A 14,150-nucleotide genomic window follows, 5' to 3' on the forward strand; every position below is an offset into this window, starting at 1 on the left:
CATGGCCAGGGAGCAGGATTGGAGGTGCCGCTGGTTTGATTTTCCTGAGGGGACGCTAGGGAAGGGCTGCCCGGGGACATGGGTGTGACACTGCACCTCATATTCTTCATAGAGAAATTATGATATGATTATGGCATAATTATGATGTATTTTATGCAAGATAAGTCATGTGAGATATAATTGGAAAGGTTATGATTTACTGAATATGATTATCCTATTTGTATGCATGTATCATTTTTGTATCTGAAGTTAGGAATATTGACCATGTATCTGTATTACAAATGGGTTTACACCTGGGGAACGCCCACTAGACAAGATGTTTTCATTTTGAAAAGCTGGGTGGAGAAGGGCCATTAGAGAAAACAACAGGCCTTAGAAGAAGCTTATTTCCCCCCTGGGGAGCCTTCCTGAGGAGGCTGCAGACAGCCTCCGAGTAATGGTTGCTGTGATACTACAAGGGACATGTAACCAGGTCACCTAGTGCTGGACTCCATCTTCGGACATCAGTATCTTCCACTGACTGGCATGGGAACCCAGCTTTGAAACAAAAGGTTCCCGCCATATGGAAAAGCTATTTAAGGCAGGGCAGTGACATTATCCTGGTTCTTCACAGACTCCCCACCCAAAGAGACTCCTGGAAACACCTGAGGAAGAAAGACTGACCTGGGGGAAGTGCTGGACCCAGGCTAAAGGGATTTTTAGCCTGTGAATGGAACACCTGGGGATTCCAAGCTGTAAGTTAGTGCAGCTTGCCCTTAGGAATCTGCAGCCTGCTTGTATCATCACTTAAGGTGAGAATCTGCTATTCATATCCAATCTCGTTAGTATACTAAGCTTAGTTTTTGTTTATTTGCTAGGTAATCTGCTTTGATCTGTTTGCTATCCCTTATAATCACTTAAATCTATCTTATTGTAGTTAATAAACTTATTTTGCTTTATCTAAACCAGTGTGTGGGAATCATAACTCAGGGTCAAAAGGCAGTTGCATATTCCTCTTCACATTGTGGAAGGGGGTGAATTTTATGAGCTAACGCTGCACATCTCCCTGTGCAGCTCAAGACGGTATAATTTTGGGTTTATACTCCAAAGTGGGTGCATGCCTAAGGAGCTGGTAGTTGCCCTAGTTGTAGCCTTCCCATGCAGGGGCTGGTCAGAGAGTCTGCCTGCATGTAACCGCAGCTGGGTGTGTCCCTACCTGTGTGTATGCTGGTGAAAATGCAGGTTGGAGAGGGCTCTGCAGCTTGTCACAGCAGTACAGTGTAAAGGGAGTCTAGGCTGCTGTGTCAGGGGCTGGTCAGTTCCAGGTGGCACCCTGGGGGGGAACCCGGCACAGTGGCGCAGCGAGCAGGGTCATATGCACAGCTTGTTGCTCTGAGTGAGACTTCACACACTGGTGGTGTTTTTAAGAGAGTTTTAAGTGTGGTGGCTAGAAATCAGTCAAAGTGGTTACCAATTTGTTATTTTCTGTTTGCTGATTTGGGGCAAGGGAAGTAGGGACAGAAAAGTAGGGAAATGAGTGAAAGTGAAACTATTAAGAAGCTGGAGCTGTGTAGATTGCAGGCAGATGAGAAGGAGGAGAAGATATATGGAATTGCAGCCACTGCAGATTGAAGGAGAGAATGCCAGACAAGAAGCTGAACACTGAAGAGCCATGGAAGCAGAGGAGGCCAGGCAAAAAGCTACACACCAGAGAGCCATGGAATGGCAAGAAAAAGAAATTTAGGCCTGGAAGCTAGTCATGGAGGAGAGGGAGAGAGAGAGAAAGCATGAACTGGACTTGATAGAGAAGTGGAGCCCACAAAAAAAGGGGAGTCCCACCTCTTCAAAAATCCGCAAATAGGAATGGTTGTATCCTGCATACAGTGAGACAGGGGGCATTGCTGAATATTGCATCACCTTTGAGAGGCTGCGTGTACTACATGAGATTCCAGAAGACCAAAAGATGCCCATTTTGGTTGCAAAGTTTTCTGGTAGAACTCTGGATATATTCAATAAGATGCCAATTAGAGATGCTTCAGATTATGGTAAATTCAAGGAAATGGCTTTAAAACAGTTTCAGATTACACCTGAAACACACAGAGTAAAATTTAGAAGCCTTAAGAGGGGTGCTGGAATGAGTGCTGTGGCATATGTAAACCAGATAAAAGATTTGATGGATAAGTGGGTGAGGGGAAAAGGTATTAGAAGCTTTGAAGAAATGTGTGATCGTGTTGCTCAGGTACATTTCCTGAATACATGTAGTGATGATGTAAAATAGTGTTTATGGGATAAAGAGGTGAAGACTGTTGATGAACTTGCTACTCTAGCGGATGAATTTGAACAAATCCAAGCATCTATTAGAAATAAATCACTGGCAGAGGGGTTTAAGTCTGGAAGAAAGCTGGGTTTCCATTTTATCCCTGGGAAAAAGGAGGGTGGAGGGGAGGCTGGGCGCTCACCTGTCTAAATCCATTCCTCTAGTCCTCGCCCCAAATCTCCTGTAAAAACAGAAGAGCCCAGAAGGCGCTATCACTGTAATTCCACTGAGCACCTGAGGAATAAATGCCCTGTGCTGAGTGGGAACAGGCAGCAAGCAACTCATGGGAATGCTGCTACCCAGAGCACAGAGGCACCTCAGGCAATTACCACTTATCATAAAGGGTTTGTAAAAATAGCCTCTGTCCAGCCAGGCAGAAAGCACATAAAGGCTGTCAAAATTAATGGCAAGGACCACCTTGGGTGGAGGGACACAAGTGCAGAAATTTCTGTGGTTAGGAGAAACCTTGTTCAGGAAAAAGACAGACTGTCAGGATGGATGGCAGAGCTTTTGTTAGTAGGAGGACACAAATTCTGTGTGCCTTTGGCTAAAGTGCACATAGAAACTCAAGATTTGGAAGCTGAACTGACTGTGGTGGCAGTTCCTAATAACCCATCACAATTGTTGCTGGGAAATGTTTTTTCAATGTGGCTTGGGCTGTCAAGGGTTCTGCCAGTAGCAAGGAGGAATATCATGCTGAAACCCCAGAGGAGAAAGATAAAGTCCCAGAAACTGCTGAAGGAATGGGAGAGCGTCTCTTTAATTCCTCTGCAGCAGTGGAAAACAGTCTGCTACCAGGGGTGGGTGTGGTTGAGACCAGCTCCTACTGCCAGTGGGCTAAAGGCAGTGTTTCCTCCAGGTGGAAGGGGAGCATATTGCCTGTCAGTGAGAAAACTGTCCAGGTTGCTGACTGTCAACAGGTTGTAGTTGAGCAAGAGTCAGACCTCACTCTAGGGTGCATAGGAAGATGTGTCCTAGCGGGAAGCCCAGAGGAAGGTGATGGAACACTAGAGATACTGAGGTGGGTAAGGGTTCCACGGGCTGTGTAGCTGCAGACAAACCCAATTCAAAGAGGGAGGAGGACGTGGTGCCTGCCAGTGAAAGAACCATTCTGGCTGTTAGCTGAGAGCCCTTCACAGCTGCACAGGGGATAGATCCCACTCTAGAAAGCACAGAGATGTGTGTCTTAGAGGGGGGCCCCAGAGGAGGAAGTTGAGAAGGAATTTGGGAGAGTACAGGAATGTCTCCTCACTGATTACAGGGGAGGGTTTGCCCAGGACAGATTTGCTTGGTCAGCATCTTTGCTCCCAGGCATCCAACCTGTGGCTCAGGTTTTAAGAGGAAACTGTGTAACTGACCTCCCGGAAGGGAGCAGGTACACAACTGACCCCTTGGGGACAGAGAGAGCTATGACAGAGGGTACCCCAATCCAGCTCCCAGTTTTGAAAAATGATGTTCCTGATGTACTTGTGGAAACTAACTCTGTCTCTTTAAGACAGGATGAGAATCCTACTAAAGACTTGAGTGTCAATGAAAATGCTAATGACCCACCTGAGAAAGGGGAGGAGGAATCAATTTCCCCAGATGGGTAGGATCCACCAAGCAGCTAAGGAAAAACTGCTAAACAACAAATTAAAAGAAGCAGTGAGAGGCAAAAAGGCATCCTTTAAAAAGTGGAAGTTAAATCCTAGTGAGAAAAATAGAAAGGAGCAAAATCTCTGGCAAATGAAGTGTAAAAATACAATGAGGAAGAGGCCAAAAAAGAATTTGAGGAACAGTTAGGAAAAACTCAAAAAGTAATAGCAATTTTTTTTTAAAGTACATTGGAAGCAGGAAGCTGCTAAACAACCAGTGAGGCCACTGGACGATCAAGGTGCTAAAGGAGCACTCACGGATGATAAGATCATTGTGGAGAAAATAAATGAATTCTTTGCATTGGTCTTTGTGGCTGAGGATGTGAGGGAAATTCCCAAATCTGAGCAATTCTTTTTAGGTGACAAATCTGAGGAACCCTCCCGGATTGGGGTATCATTAGAGGTGGTTTTGGAACAAATTGATAAATTAAACAGCAATAAGGTGGATAGAAAGCTGGTTAGAAAGTCGGGCTCAATGGCTCAATGTCTAGTTGGCAGCTGATATTAAGCGGAGTGCCCCAGGGGTCAGTACTGGGGCCGGTTTTGTTCAACATCTTTATTAATGATCTGGATGATGGGATGAATTGCACCCTCAGCAAATTCGCAGATGACACTAAACTGGGGTGGGGGGAGGGGGGAGAAGTAGATATGCTGGAGGGTAGGGATAGGGTCCAGAGTGACCTCGACAAATTGGAGGATTGGGCCTAAAGAAATCTGATGAGGTTCAACAAAGACAAGTGCAGAGTCCTGCACCTAAGAAGGAAGAATCCCATGCACCGCTACAGACTAGGGACCGAATGGCTAAGCGGCAGTTCTGCAGAAAAAGACCTGGGGATTACAGTGGACAAGAAGCTGGATGTGAGTCCGCAGTGTGCCCTTGTTGCCAAGAAGGCCAACAACATATTGGGCTGTATAAGTAGGTGCATTGCCAGCAGATCAAGGGAAGTGATTATTCCCCTCTATTCAGCACTGGTGAGGCCACATCTGGAGTATTGTGTCCAGTTTTGGGCCCTCCACAACAGAAAGGATGTGAACAAATTGGAGGGAGTCTAGCGGAGGGCAATGAAAATGATCAGGGGTCTGGGGCACATGACTTATGAAGAGAGGCTGAGGGAACTGGGCTTGTTTAGTCTGCAGAAGAGAAGAGTGAGGGGGGATTTGATAGCAGGGTTCAACTACCTGAAGGGGGGCTTCAAAGAGGATGGAGCTAGGCTGTTCTCAGTGGTGGCAGACGACAGAACGAGGAGTAACGGTCTCAAGTTGCAGTGGGGGAGGTTTAGATTGGATATTAGGAAAAACTTTTTCACTAAGAGGGTGGTGAAACACTGGAATGGGTTATCTAGGGAGGTGGTGGAATCTCCATTCTTAGAGGTTTTTAAGGCCTGGCTTGACAAAGCCCTGGCTGGGATGATTTAGTTGGTGTTGGTCCGGCTTTGAGCAGGGGATTGGACTAGATGACCTCCTGCGGTCTCTTCCAACCCTAATCTTCTATGATTCTCTGATTCTAAGTCACCAGGACCAGATGGTATTCACCCAAGAATTCTGAAGGAACTCAAATGTGAAATTGCAGAACTACTAATTGTAGTCTGTAATCATTTAATCAGATTCTGTACCAGATGACCGGAGGATAGCTAATGTGATGCCAATTTTTAAAAAGGGCTCCAGGGGTGATCCCAGCAATTACAGGCCTGTAAGCCTGACTTCAGGACCAGGCAAACTGGTTGAAACTATAATAAAGAAAAATATTGTCAGACATATAGATGAACATAATTTGTTGGAGAAGAGTCAACATGGTTTTTGTAAAGGGAAATAATGCCTCCCCAATCTACTAGAATTCTTTGAGGGGGTCAACAAGCATGTGGACCAGGAGATGCAGTGAATATAGTGTACTTAGATTTTCAGAAAGCCTTTGACAAGGTCCCTCACCAAAGGCTCTTACGCAAAGTAAGCTGCCATGGGATAAGAGGGAAGATCCTCTCGTGGATTGGTAACTGGTTAAAAGATAGGAAACAAAGGGTAGGTATAAATGGTCTGTTTTCAGAATGAAGAGTTAAAGAGTTAAATACAGGGATCTGTACTGGGCCCAGTCCTATTCAACATATTCATAAATGATATGGAAAAAGGGGTAAACAGTGAGGTGGCAAAATTTGGAAATGATACAAAATTACTCAAGATAGTTAAGACCCAAGCAGACTGTGACGAGCTACAAAAGGATCTCTCAGAACTGGGTGACTAGGCAACAAAATGACAGGTGAAATTTAATGTTGATAAATACAAAGTAATGCACACTGGAAGACATAATCCCAACTATACATATAAAATGATGGGGTCTAAATTAGCTGTTACCACTCAAGAAAGAGATCTTGGAGTCATTGGAGATAGTTCTCTGAAAACATCCACTCAGTGTGCAGCGGCAGTCAAAAAAGCGAACAAAATGTGAGGAATAATTAAGAAAGGGATAGATAATAGGACAGAAAATATCATGTTGCCTCCATATAAATCCATGGTATGCCCACACCTTGAATACTACGTGCAGATATGGTTGCCCCATCTCAAAAAAGATATATTGGAATTGGGAAACGTTCAGAAAATGGCAACAAAAATCATTAGGGGTCTGGAACGGCTTCCATATGAGGAGAGATTAATAAGACTGGGACTTTTCAGCTTGGAAAAGAGATAGCTAAGGGGAGATATGCTAGAGGTCTATAAAATCATGACTGGTGTAGAGAAAATAGATAAGGAAGTGTTGGTTACTACTTCTCATAACACAAGAACTAGGGGTCATCAAATGAAATTAATAGGCGGCAGGTTTAAAACAAATAAAAGGACGTATTTCTTCACATAACGCACAGTCAACCTGTGGAACTCCTTGCCAGAGGATGTTGTGAAGGCCAAGACCATACCAGGGTTCAAAAAAGAACTAGATAAATTCATGGAGGATAGGTCCACTAATGGTTATTAGCCAGGATGGGCAGGGATGGTGTCCCTAGCCTCTCTTTGCCAGAAGCTGGGAATGAGCAACATGGAGTGGATCACTCGATGATTACCGATGGTTCTGTTCGTTTCCTCTGGGGCACCTGGCACTGGCCACTGTCAGAAGACAGGATACTGGGCTAGATGGACCTTTTGGTCTGACCCAGTAGGGGCATTCTTATGTTCTTATGCTAAGAGACCACAGCCCTGTAGAAGAAGGGGGTGGGAAAAGTCCCAATTCTTGGAGTGAGAATTACAAGGAAACCCTAGAAGGGCAGGGTGGAGGATTTTTTGCATGGGTTTAGCCCTGGAGATGGAATGCATCTCCGTAAGGACCAGCCAGTAACATGCTAGGTCCTCTTACATCCTTACCTCTCCAAAACTCCAAAGACAGACATGAACAGAGAACCTTTACTGAAGGGACACTGGACAAAACACTAAAGGGGAAGAAAGAGCAGCTCCTGAATACATAGTATGGTTCAGGAAGAAATTGAAAAACACAATAAATATTCAACAAACCAGACCATCTAAACAGAAGGCATGGTATGATAAACATACTTGGCAACGTCTCCCTGTCATTAATTTTCTGGTACTGTTAAGTCTCATAATACAGTTTGTTGGTTATGACAAAGAATTTGGTACTGATGGTAAATCCTTTAAAAATGTGTAACATACATAATTTTTGCAGAAAATTTTTAAACATGGTAGGAGTGGCATCAAGGAAGTCTTATAAGAATACTGCTTCTCATCTGTGGAGGAAAAATCTAGTAGGCCTAAACTAATAGGCCTAGAACTTTGGTTAAGCTAACTGTATGTATAAAGCATAAGAAGCGGGTGAGGAAATTGCCATTGAGAGGCAAATAGCAACAGCTCAGCTTAAAAATGTAACCATAACCGCTAGAAGCTAGAAAAGACCATTAACCACAAAGGAAGCACCAGTCAGTAACAGGTAACGCTTGTTTTGCTATATTCCAAATAAGGAAAAACTACCATTAAAGCTTGCACTATATGCCAAATAAGGAAAAATGCTGTTGAAGGAAGTGTGTTTAACAGATTATGGTTTTCAGCAATATAAGCTCCCGTATTTTCTGTTTATAGCAGAGCAGCTCTGGCTGACTCTCCCTGTATGCGCATGCTTGAATAAAGCTGGCTTTCAGGCTTGTTCTGAACCAAACAGAACCCGTGGTGATTTTTCCACGGCAATTCTTGGTGCCATGACTTGGATAGACAATGACCCCCGAGAGCTGGAGGACAGTGAGCTGTTTCCCACCAGACCCTGGGCCCATCAGAAAGGTAAGAGACCTTTTGAAATCTGTATATTGGTTTTCTGGTGGAGGACCGCCCGTAGGCTCTGGGCTTAGGTGAGTTGCACGCTCTATCCGGACTTCTGCTGCCAGACACACCTGATGCCCTTGGGTGGGTTAGAGTCCCATCCAGGTTTGGTTTTCGGGAAGAGCCACTGGGTGTGGCTGGGCAGGTCGTGGATAGACCTGGGTCCGTGTGCCAGTGTGAAAGTGAAGGTCGGTAGACCGGTGTGAGTGTGAGTCACAGGAAGACACCCAGAGCACCCTGCGAAGTCAGAGGTGCCTCTAAAGCAAGCCCTGTGATTCCATCTAGTGGGCATCACGATAAATGCCCTGACCTCGGCAGTTTCCCTCTGCATGGCATGACCGTTGAGGGGCCTGTCTGGGTCTAGGATTGTGTGATCCCATCCTTTCCATCCTCGGACGGTTTGTTGCCGTACCCTCTTTCCTCCCCTACCTCTAGTTATGAGCCACTGACTGGTCTGATCACCTCTCCTGAAGCGACAGAGTATGTGGCACCAGCCGACGCTCTTTGCTGAAGGGAGGCTGTAAGACAGTCGTGGAGACCCTAAACAAAACCTTCCCTGTGTGAGTGTGACGAGTGAAAGATCCGTAGGGATTCTGGGAGCCAGGGGATCCAAAAAGGGATTCCCGCACTTGCCAGCAAAAGATGGGGGCTGGTGAGTCAAAAAGGATCACCATCCCGCCAAAAGGCACACCGGCATACTACATGTACACAAATTATAGTCCTTTCACTTGCAAGTTTTTAGAGAAAGGGAATCGGTATACCAGGGATGATCCAAAATTACAGTTTCCCTTAGAGGGAAGCTTCGACCTTGACAAGATTGTGCACCTCAGAGGCGCACTTCAGGCCAAAGCAGTAGGGAAAGGTCAGTTTGATGCATATTTCGATTGGTATGGGGAAACAGAAAAACGGCGCTGTGAATCTCAAATGAGGAGTCTCAAGGACTCCCAGGAGAAACTTAAAACGCAATTAAAAGAGGCAAAGGAGAAATTAACTCTTCTCCAAACCCCGGCTGGCCAGCAAATACCCCTTTACCCTTCAAGGCCTCTTCAAAAAAACCCCTCGGCCCCATCCACAGATCTTATAGATCTATACTTAGAATGTAGACAGCTGGCTGCCCCTACTTTACCTCGACAGGTGAGTGCAGGTCCGTCCACTCAGGGAGGAACAAATAGAGAGGGCAGTGGACCCTGCCCGCCTCCACCAGACTACACACCTCCACCATTCTACAATCAGGAGGCTGACTCCACTATCCAGGGACCCTTGCCCCAAGCAGTAACACCAATGTCAGCATCTACTTCACCGCCTTCCCCTGAGTCGCCCTCAGATCCCACAGGAAGACCAATCACTACCCTAGCAGACTCGGTCTGATATCTATGTGACCAATTAGATGGACTGCCGGAAAATTCATCTGGACCATTGGCAAAGAATACTAGACAATAGAAGTTACGATCCCAGGGGCCCCTCATGCTCAGCCCTCAGCCCCTGTCTCCCCATCATGAAACAGCATTCCCTTTGCACCAACTCCCAGGCCCAGGTGCTGATCATTCGGGCCAGGCAACCCTGGTGACTGTACATACCCCTTGGTCTCCCACGGATTTGTATAATTTGATTGAAAAATTTCCTAAAATAAGGGAAGACCCAGTCAAATTTCAAGAAGATTTAAGAACAGTCATAAGCTGTTACAACCCTAACTGGGCAGATTTAAACCAACTCCTGAGAGGAGTCCTGCTCAGGGAAACATTAAATCACCTCCTACAAGAGGCCCACTGGCCCAGCGACGACCAAGGCCATAATAGGAACTTAAACACAGACAGAAACAACCTGCTGGATGCAGTTCTTAAAAACTGCCCAAAAAAGGCAGATTGGACTAAAATTAGTGCTTGTAGACAAAATAAAGGAGAAAAGCGCCTTAAGCAGGTTTTTGAGGGATATTCTGGCATAGATAATGCAGAGCAAGATGCTAAACAAGCCATAGTGGCCGCCTTTGTCCGGGGACTCAATCCACGATTGGGGGACCAATTAGAAATTGGTACCATGGATTGGGAAGGAAAAAACCCAGATGAAATTCTGGCAGTCGCCCAGCATTACTACCGTCAGTTAGAAAAAAAAAAAGAACGACATCGAAACTAAATGAATGACCCTCCAGATCCAGAATATACAAAAACCCCACAACAACCGCCCATTAAGGGGAATAGGAGGGAGACCCAACAGAGGTCCCCACTGTCTCCCTGCTCAGAGGCAAAGTAATGACGCCTGTTACAATTGTGGACGGGTCGGCTATTGGAAAAACAATTGTCCCAATCGCCCTAACAGGTCAATCGACCCTGCCCTTTCATCGCAATATTCTTCCCCTGTTCCCTTATGCCCTCAAAGCCATTAGGATAGCCAGGAGACGGGTGACATCATCGCTTTGCTTGTTCCTTTGAACCAGACAGGACCATATGTAAACTGTATAATGGCACCCCTACCTCTTGCCTCCATGCGGGCGACCTCCCTTCCCTTCCAGTAACCTCAGAAATAGTAAATGCAGTAGGAGTGAGGAACACTCCTATTCCCCATCCCATTTCCTCACCTCTGACTATCTCTATCGGTCCTCTGTCTGAGCACCACGCTTTCCTCCTCAGCCCCTGCTCACCTGTTAACCTTCTGGGAAGAGACTTGCTGTGCAAATTAAATTGTACAATTTATTGCACCCCAGACGGGGTGTATTTGGATGTCCCTGATCCCAGTCAAAATGAGATCCTGGCAGTCTTGCAATTGGGCGCTCCAGAGGAGGAGACCGACCCCAGCCCTTCCTTGTTGCAACAGGAATTGCTGGCCAAGGTTCCTCCCTGTTTGTGGGCCGAGCACTCCAACCAGTGCATCAGGACTGCTAGACCGGTTCAAATTCGCCTAGATCCGGCAAAACCCCTTCCTAGAGTTCAGCAATACCCTCTCTCAACGAAGGCCGAAGAGGGAATCCACCCAGTGATTACCTCCCTAATTTGACAAGGAGTTATTATTCCTATAGTCAGTAAATGTAACACCCCCATTTTACCTGTAAGGAAACCTGGCAAGCAGATGTGGCGCTTTGTCCAGGATCTCCGCAGTCAATGCTGCTGTTCTCCCTATCTACCCCGTTGTCCCAAACCTTGCTATTATTCTCTCCTGTATTCCTCCCTCTGCTGTTCATTTCACGGTTGTTGACCTCTGCTCGGCTTTCTTCTCTATCCCTGTCCACAGAAATAGTCAATATCTGTTTGCTTTCACCTACCAAGGATGTCAATACACTTGGACCAGGTTACCCCAAGGTTACACCAAATCGCCCACCTTGTTCTCACATATCCTCAAAAGGGATCTGGATGACGTCGAGTTCAAAATGGGGTCCACTCTAGTCCAGTACGTAGACGACTTGCTATTGGCATCGTCATCTTTAGAGGCCTCTAAAACTGATTCCCTTACGCTATTGCAAGCTTTAGCCAAGAAGGGTCAAAAAGCCTCCAAGTCTAAACTGCAGCTCTGTCTGCCCAAGGTCCATTATTTGGGACATGATATTTCAGCTGGAGAGAGACACTTGTCCTCTGCGTGAATACAAGCCATCCTCCAGGTCCCTAAACCAACCACTAAGAAACAAATGCGCAGCTTCCTAGGTATGGCCAGGTATTGCCGACAGTGGATCTTTGGGTATACAGCTATTGTTAGGCCCCTGCAAGAATTAACCCTTGACAAGGTTCCTGAACCCCTTCCATGGACCTCAAAAGCCGAGGAAGCATTTACTAAGATTAAGGAGGCTCTTACCAGGTCTCCTGCCTTGGGCTTACCTGACTACCAGAAGCTCTTTACCCTCTACTGCCACTAGAAGGAGGAAATAGCCTTGGGGGTCTTTACTCAAACTCATGGCGACAAACGATGCCCCGTGGCATATTATAGCTCACCTCTGGACCCTATGGCAGCTGGACTCCCTCCTTGTCTTTGGGCGGTAGCGGCAGCTGCTTCCCTTGTGGAGACTTCTGCTACTCTTGTTTTGGGTTCCCCCTTATGTGTTGCCGTCCCACATGCCGTGACCACCCTGCTTCTACAAAGCAAAACCCAGCATCTCTCTAACTACAGATGAACCAAGTGTGAAATGCTGCTTTTAAATGCCTCAAATGTAACTGTTACTCGCTGCCCTGTCCTTAACCCCGCTTCCCTACTTCCCACGGCAGCTGAGGGGGAACCTCATGACTGTTTAGCTGAGACAGCAGAACTCTTCACTCCTAGAATTGATTTGAAGGATATCCTGCTTCATAATCCTGATCTACTATTCTATGTAGCTGGGTCCTGCCTCAGAAATCCTGCGGGCCTACTCGTGGCCAGCTATGCTGTTTGTTCCCAATACGAGCCTGTGGAGGCTCGCTCCCTTCCGGGAGCACATTCAGCCCAAGTCGCAGAACTTGTCGCCCTTACCCTTGCTTGTACTTTAGCCAAGAACAAGTCTGTTACCATCTACACAGACTCTCGATATGCCTTCAGGGTGGTTCATGATTATGGGCAACTATGGAAACACCGAGGATTTCTCACTTTGGGGGGGAGGGGCAAAGATCAGTAATGGGCCCTTTGTTGGTGCTCTTCTCTCTGCCCTTCAACTCTCTTCTGCTATTGCCATTGTAAAATGTACTGCTCACCAGAAACCTTAGGATGATGTTACCAGAGGAAAAGCACTGGCAGATGCTACTGTCAGATAGGCGGCCATTTCCGGGTTTCTGGCTCCATTTGATTTTATTTTCTTCAGTTCACAGTTCCCCTCCATGCCTGCCTCTCTCCACGATTTAGCTTTTATGCAAGATTCGTCCCCAGAACCAGAGAAGGACAGATGGAAGTGGGATGGAGGTACTTTGCATCCAGATGCCTTGTGGCGCTCCCCAGATGGCTGCTTGGTGGCGCCCAAGGCTGTGCTCCCCTATCTCGCTTGTGCATCCCATGGATTGGCGAATGTGAGCAAAGGGGGGATGATTGCTTTAGTACTGCATCATTGGTATGCCCCAAATTTCTCCATTATGGCACAGCAGTACTGCAATTCTTGTCCGATCTGCCTAGCCCACAATAGCGGCAGACCAGTTCGGACAAAACCCGCTGCGCACCCCACTCCGTGGGGACCTTTTGTAAATATCCAAATCAATTTTATCAATATGCCAAAATGTTGTTCTTATGAATATGTTCTTGTTTATGTCTGCATGTATTCTGGATGGATAGAGGCCTACCCTTGCGCCAAGGCCGATTCCCTCACCATAGCAAAAAAATTGTTAAGGGATTTTATTCCTCGGTTTGGTTTACCTCTCTCTATTAACAGTGAGTGAGGTACCCATTTTACAGGACAAATCATGCAACAGATTTGCAAGGCTCTTAACATCACCCAACACTTGCATTGTGCTCATCACCCCCAGAGTGAAGGGGTGGTTGAGCGCAAAAATGGGGAACTAAAGTACAAAGTCTCTAAGATCTGTGCTGAAACCAACCTTAAATGGCCTGATGCCTTACCCCTTGCTCTCATATATATGAGGAACACACCTACACGCAAACATGGCCTATCCCCATATAAAATCCTTATGGCTAGACCTATGCATATGCTGACTTCCCCTCCCCCACTCTCTTGCCAATTGGACCTGCAACTAAATGATGATACTGTTATGACATACTGTCAGACGCTAATTCATTGCATTAGGTCTATCCATTCACAGTTCCAAAGTGCCCTGGTGGAACCAGCTGACACACCATGCCATCCCCTTCAGCCTGGAGATTGGGTTTATATTAAGGTATATCAAAGAAAGACTTCTTTGGAACCTCGCTGGAAGGGCCCCTACGAGATCCTACTGACCACCCATACAGCAGTCAAGTGCAAGGGACTCGTTAGCTGGATCCACGCCTCCCACGGCAAGAAAATAACATCACCCTTGGAC

The 14,150-nt window shown here is 46.3% G+C and overlaps 1 protein-coding gene across 1 annotated transcript in view; it reads right to left on the reverse strand.

Moving 5' to 3' along the window:
• Positions 1–14,150, reverse strand: part of HSPG2 (heparan sulfate proteoglycan 2) — a 194,685-nt gene that overhangs the window by 47,977 nt on the left and 132,558 nt on the right.

Source organism: Lepidochelys kempii, chromosome 18 (assembly GCF_965140265.1).
Source record: "Lepidochelys kempii isolate rLepKem1 chromosome 18, rLepKem1.hap2, whole genome shotgun sequence".
Lineage (NCBI taxonomy): Eukaryota > Metazoa > Chordata > Testudines > Cheloniidae > Lepidochelys > Lepidochelys kempii.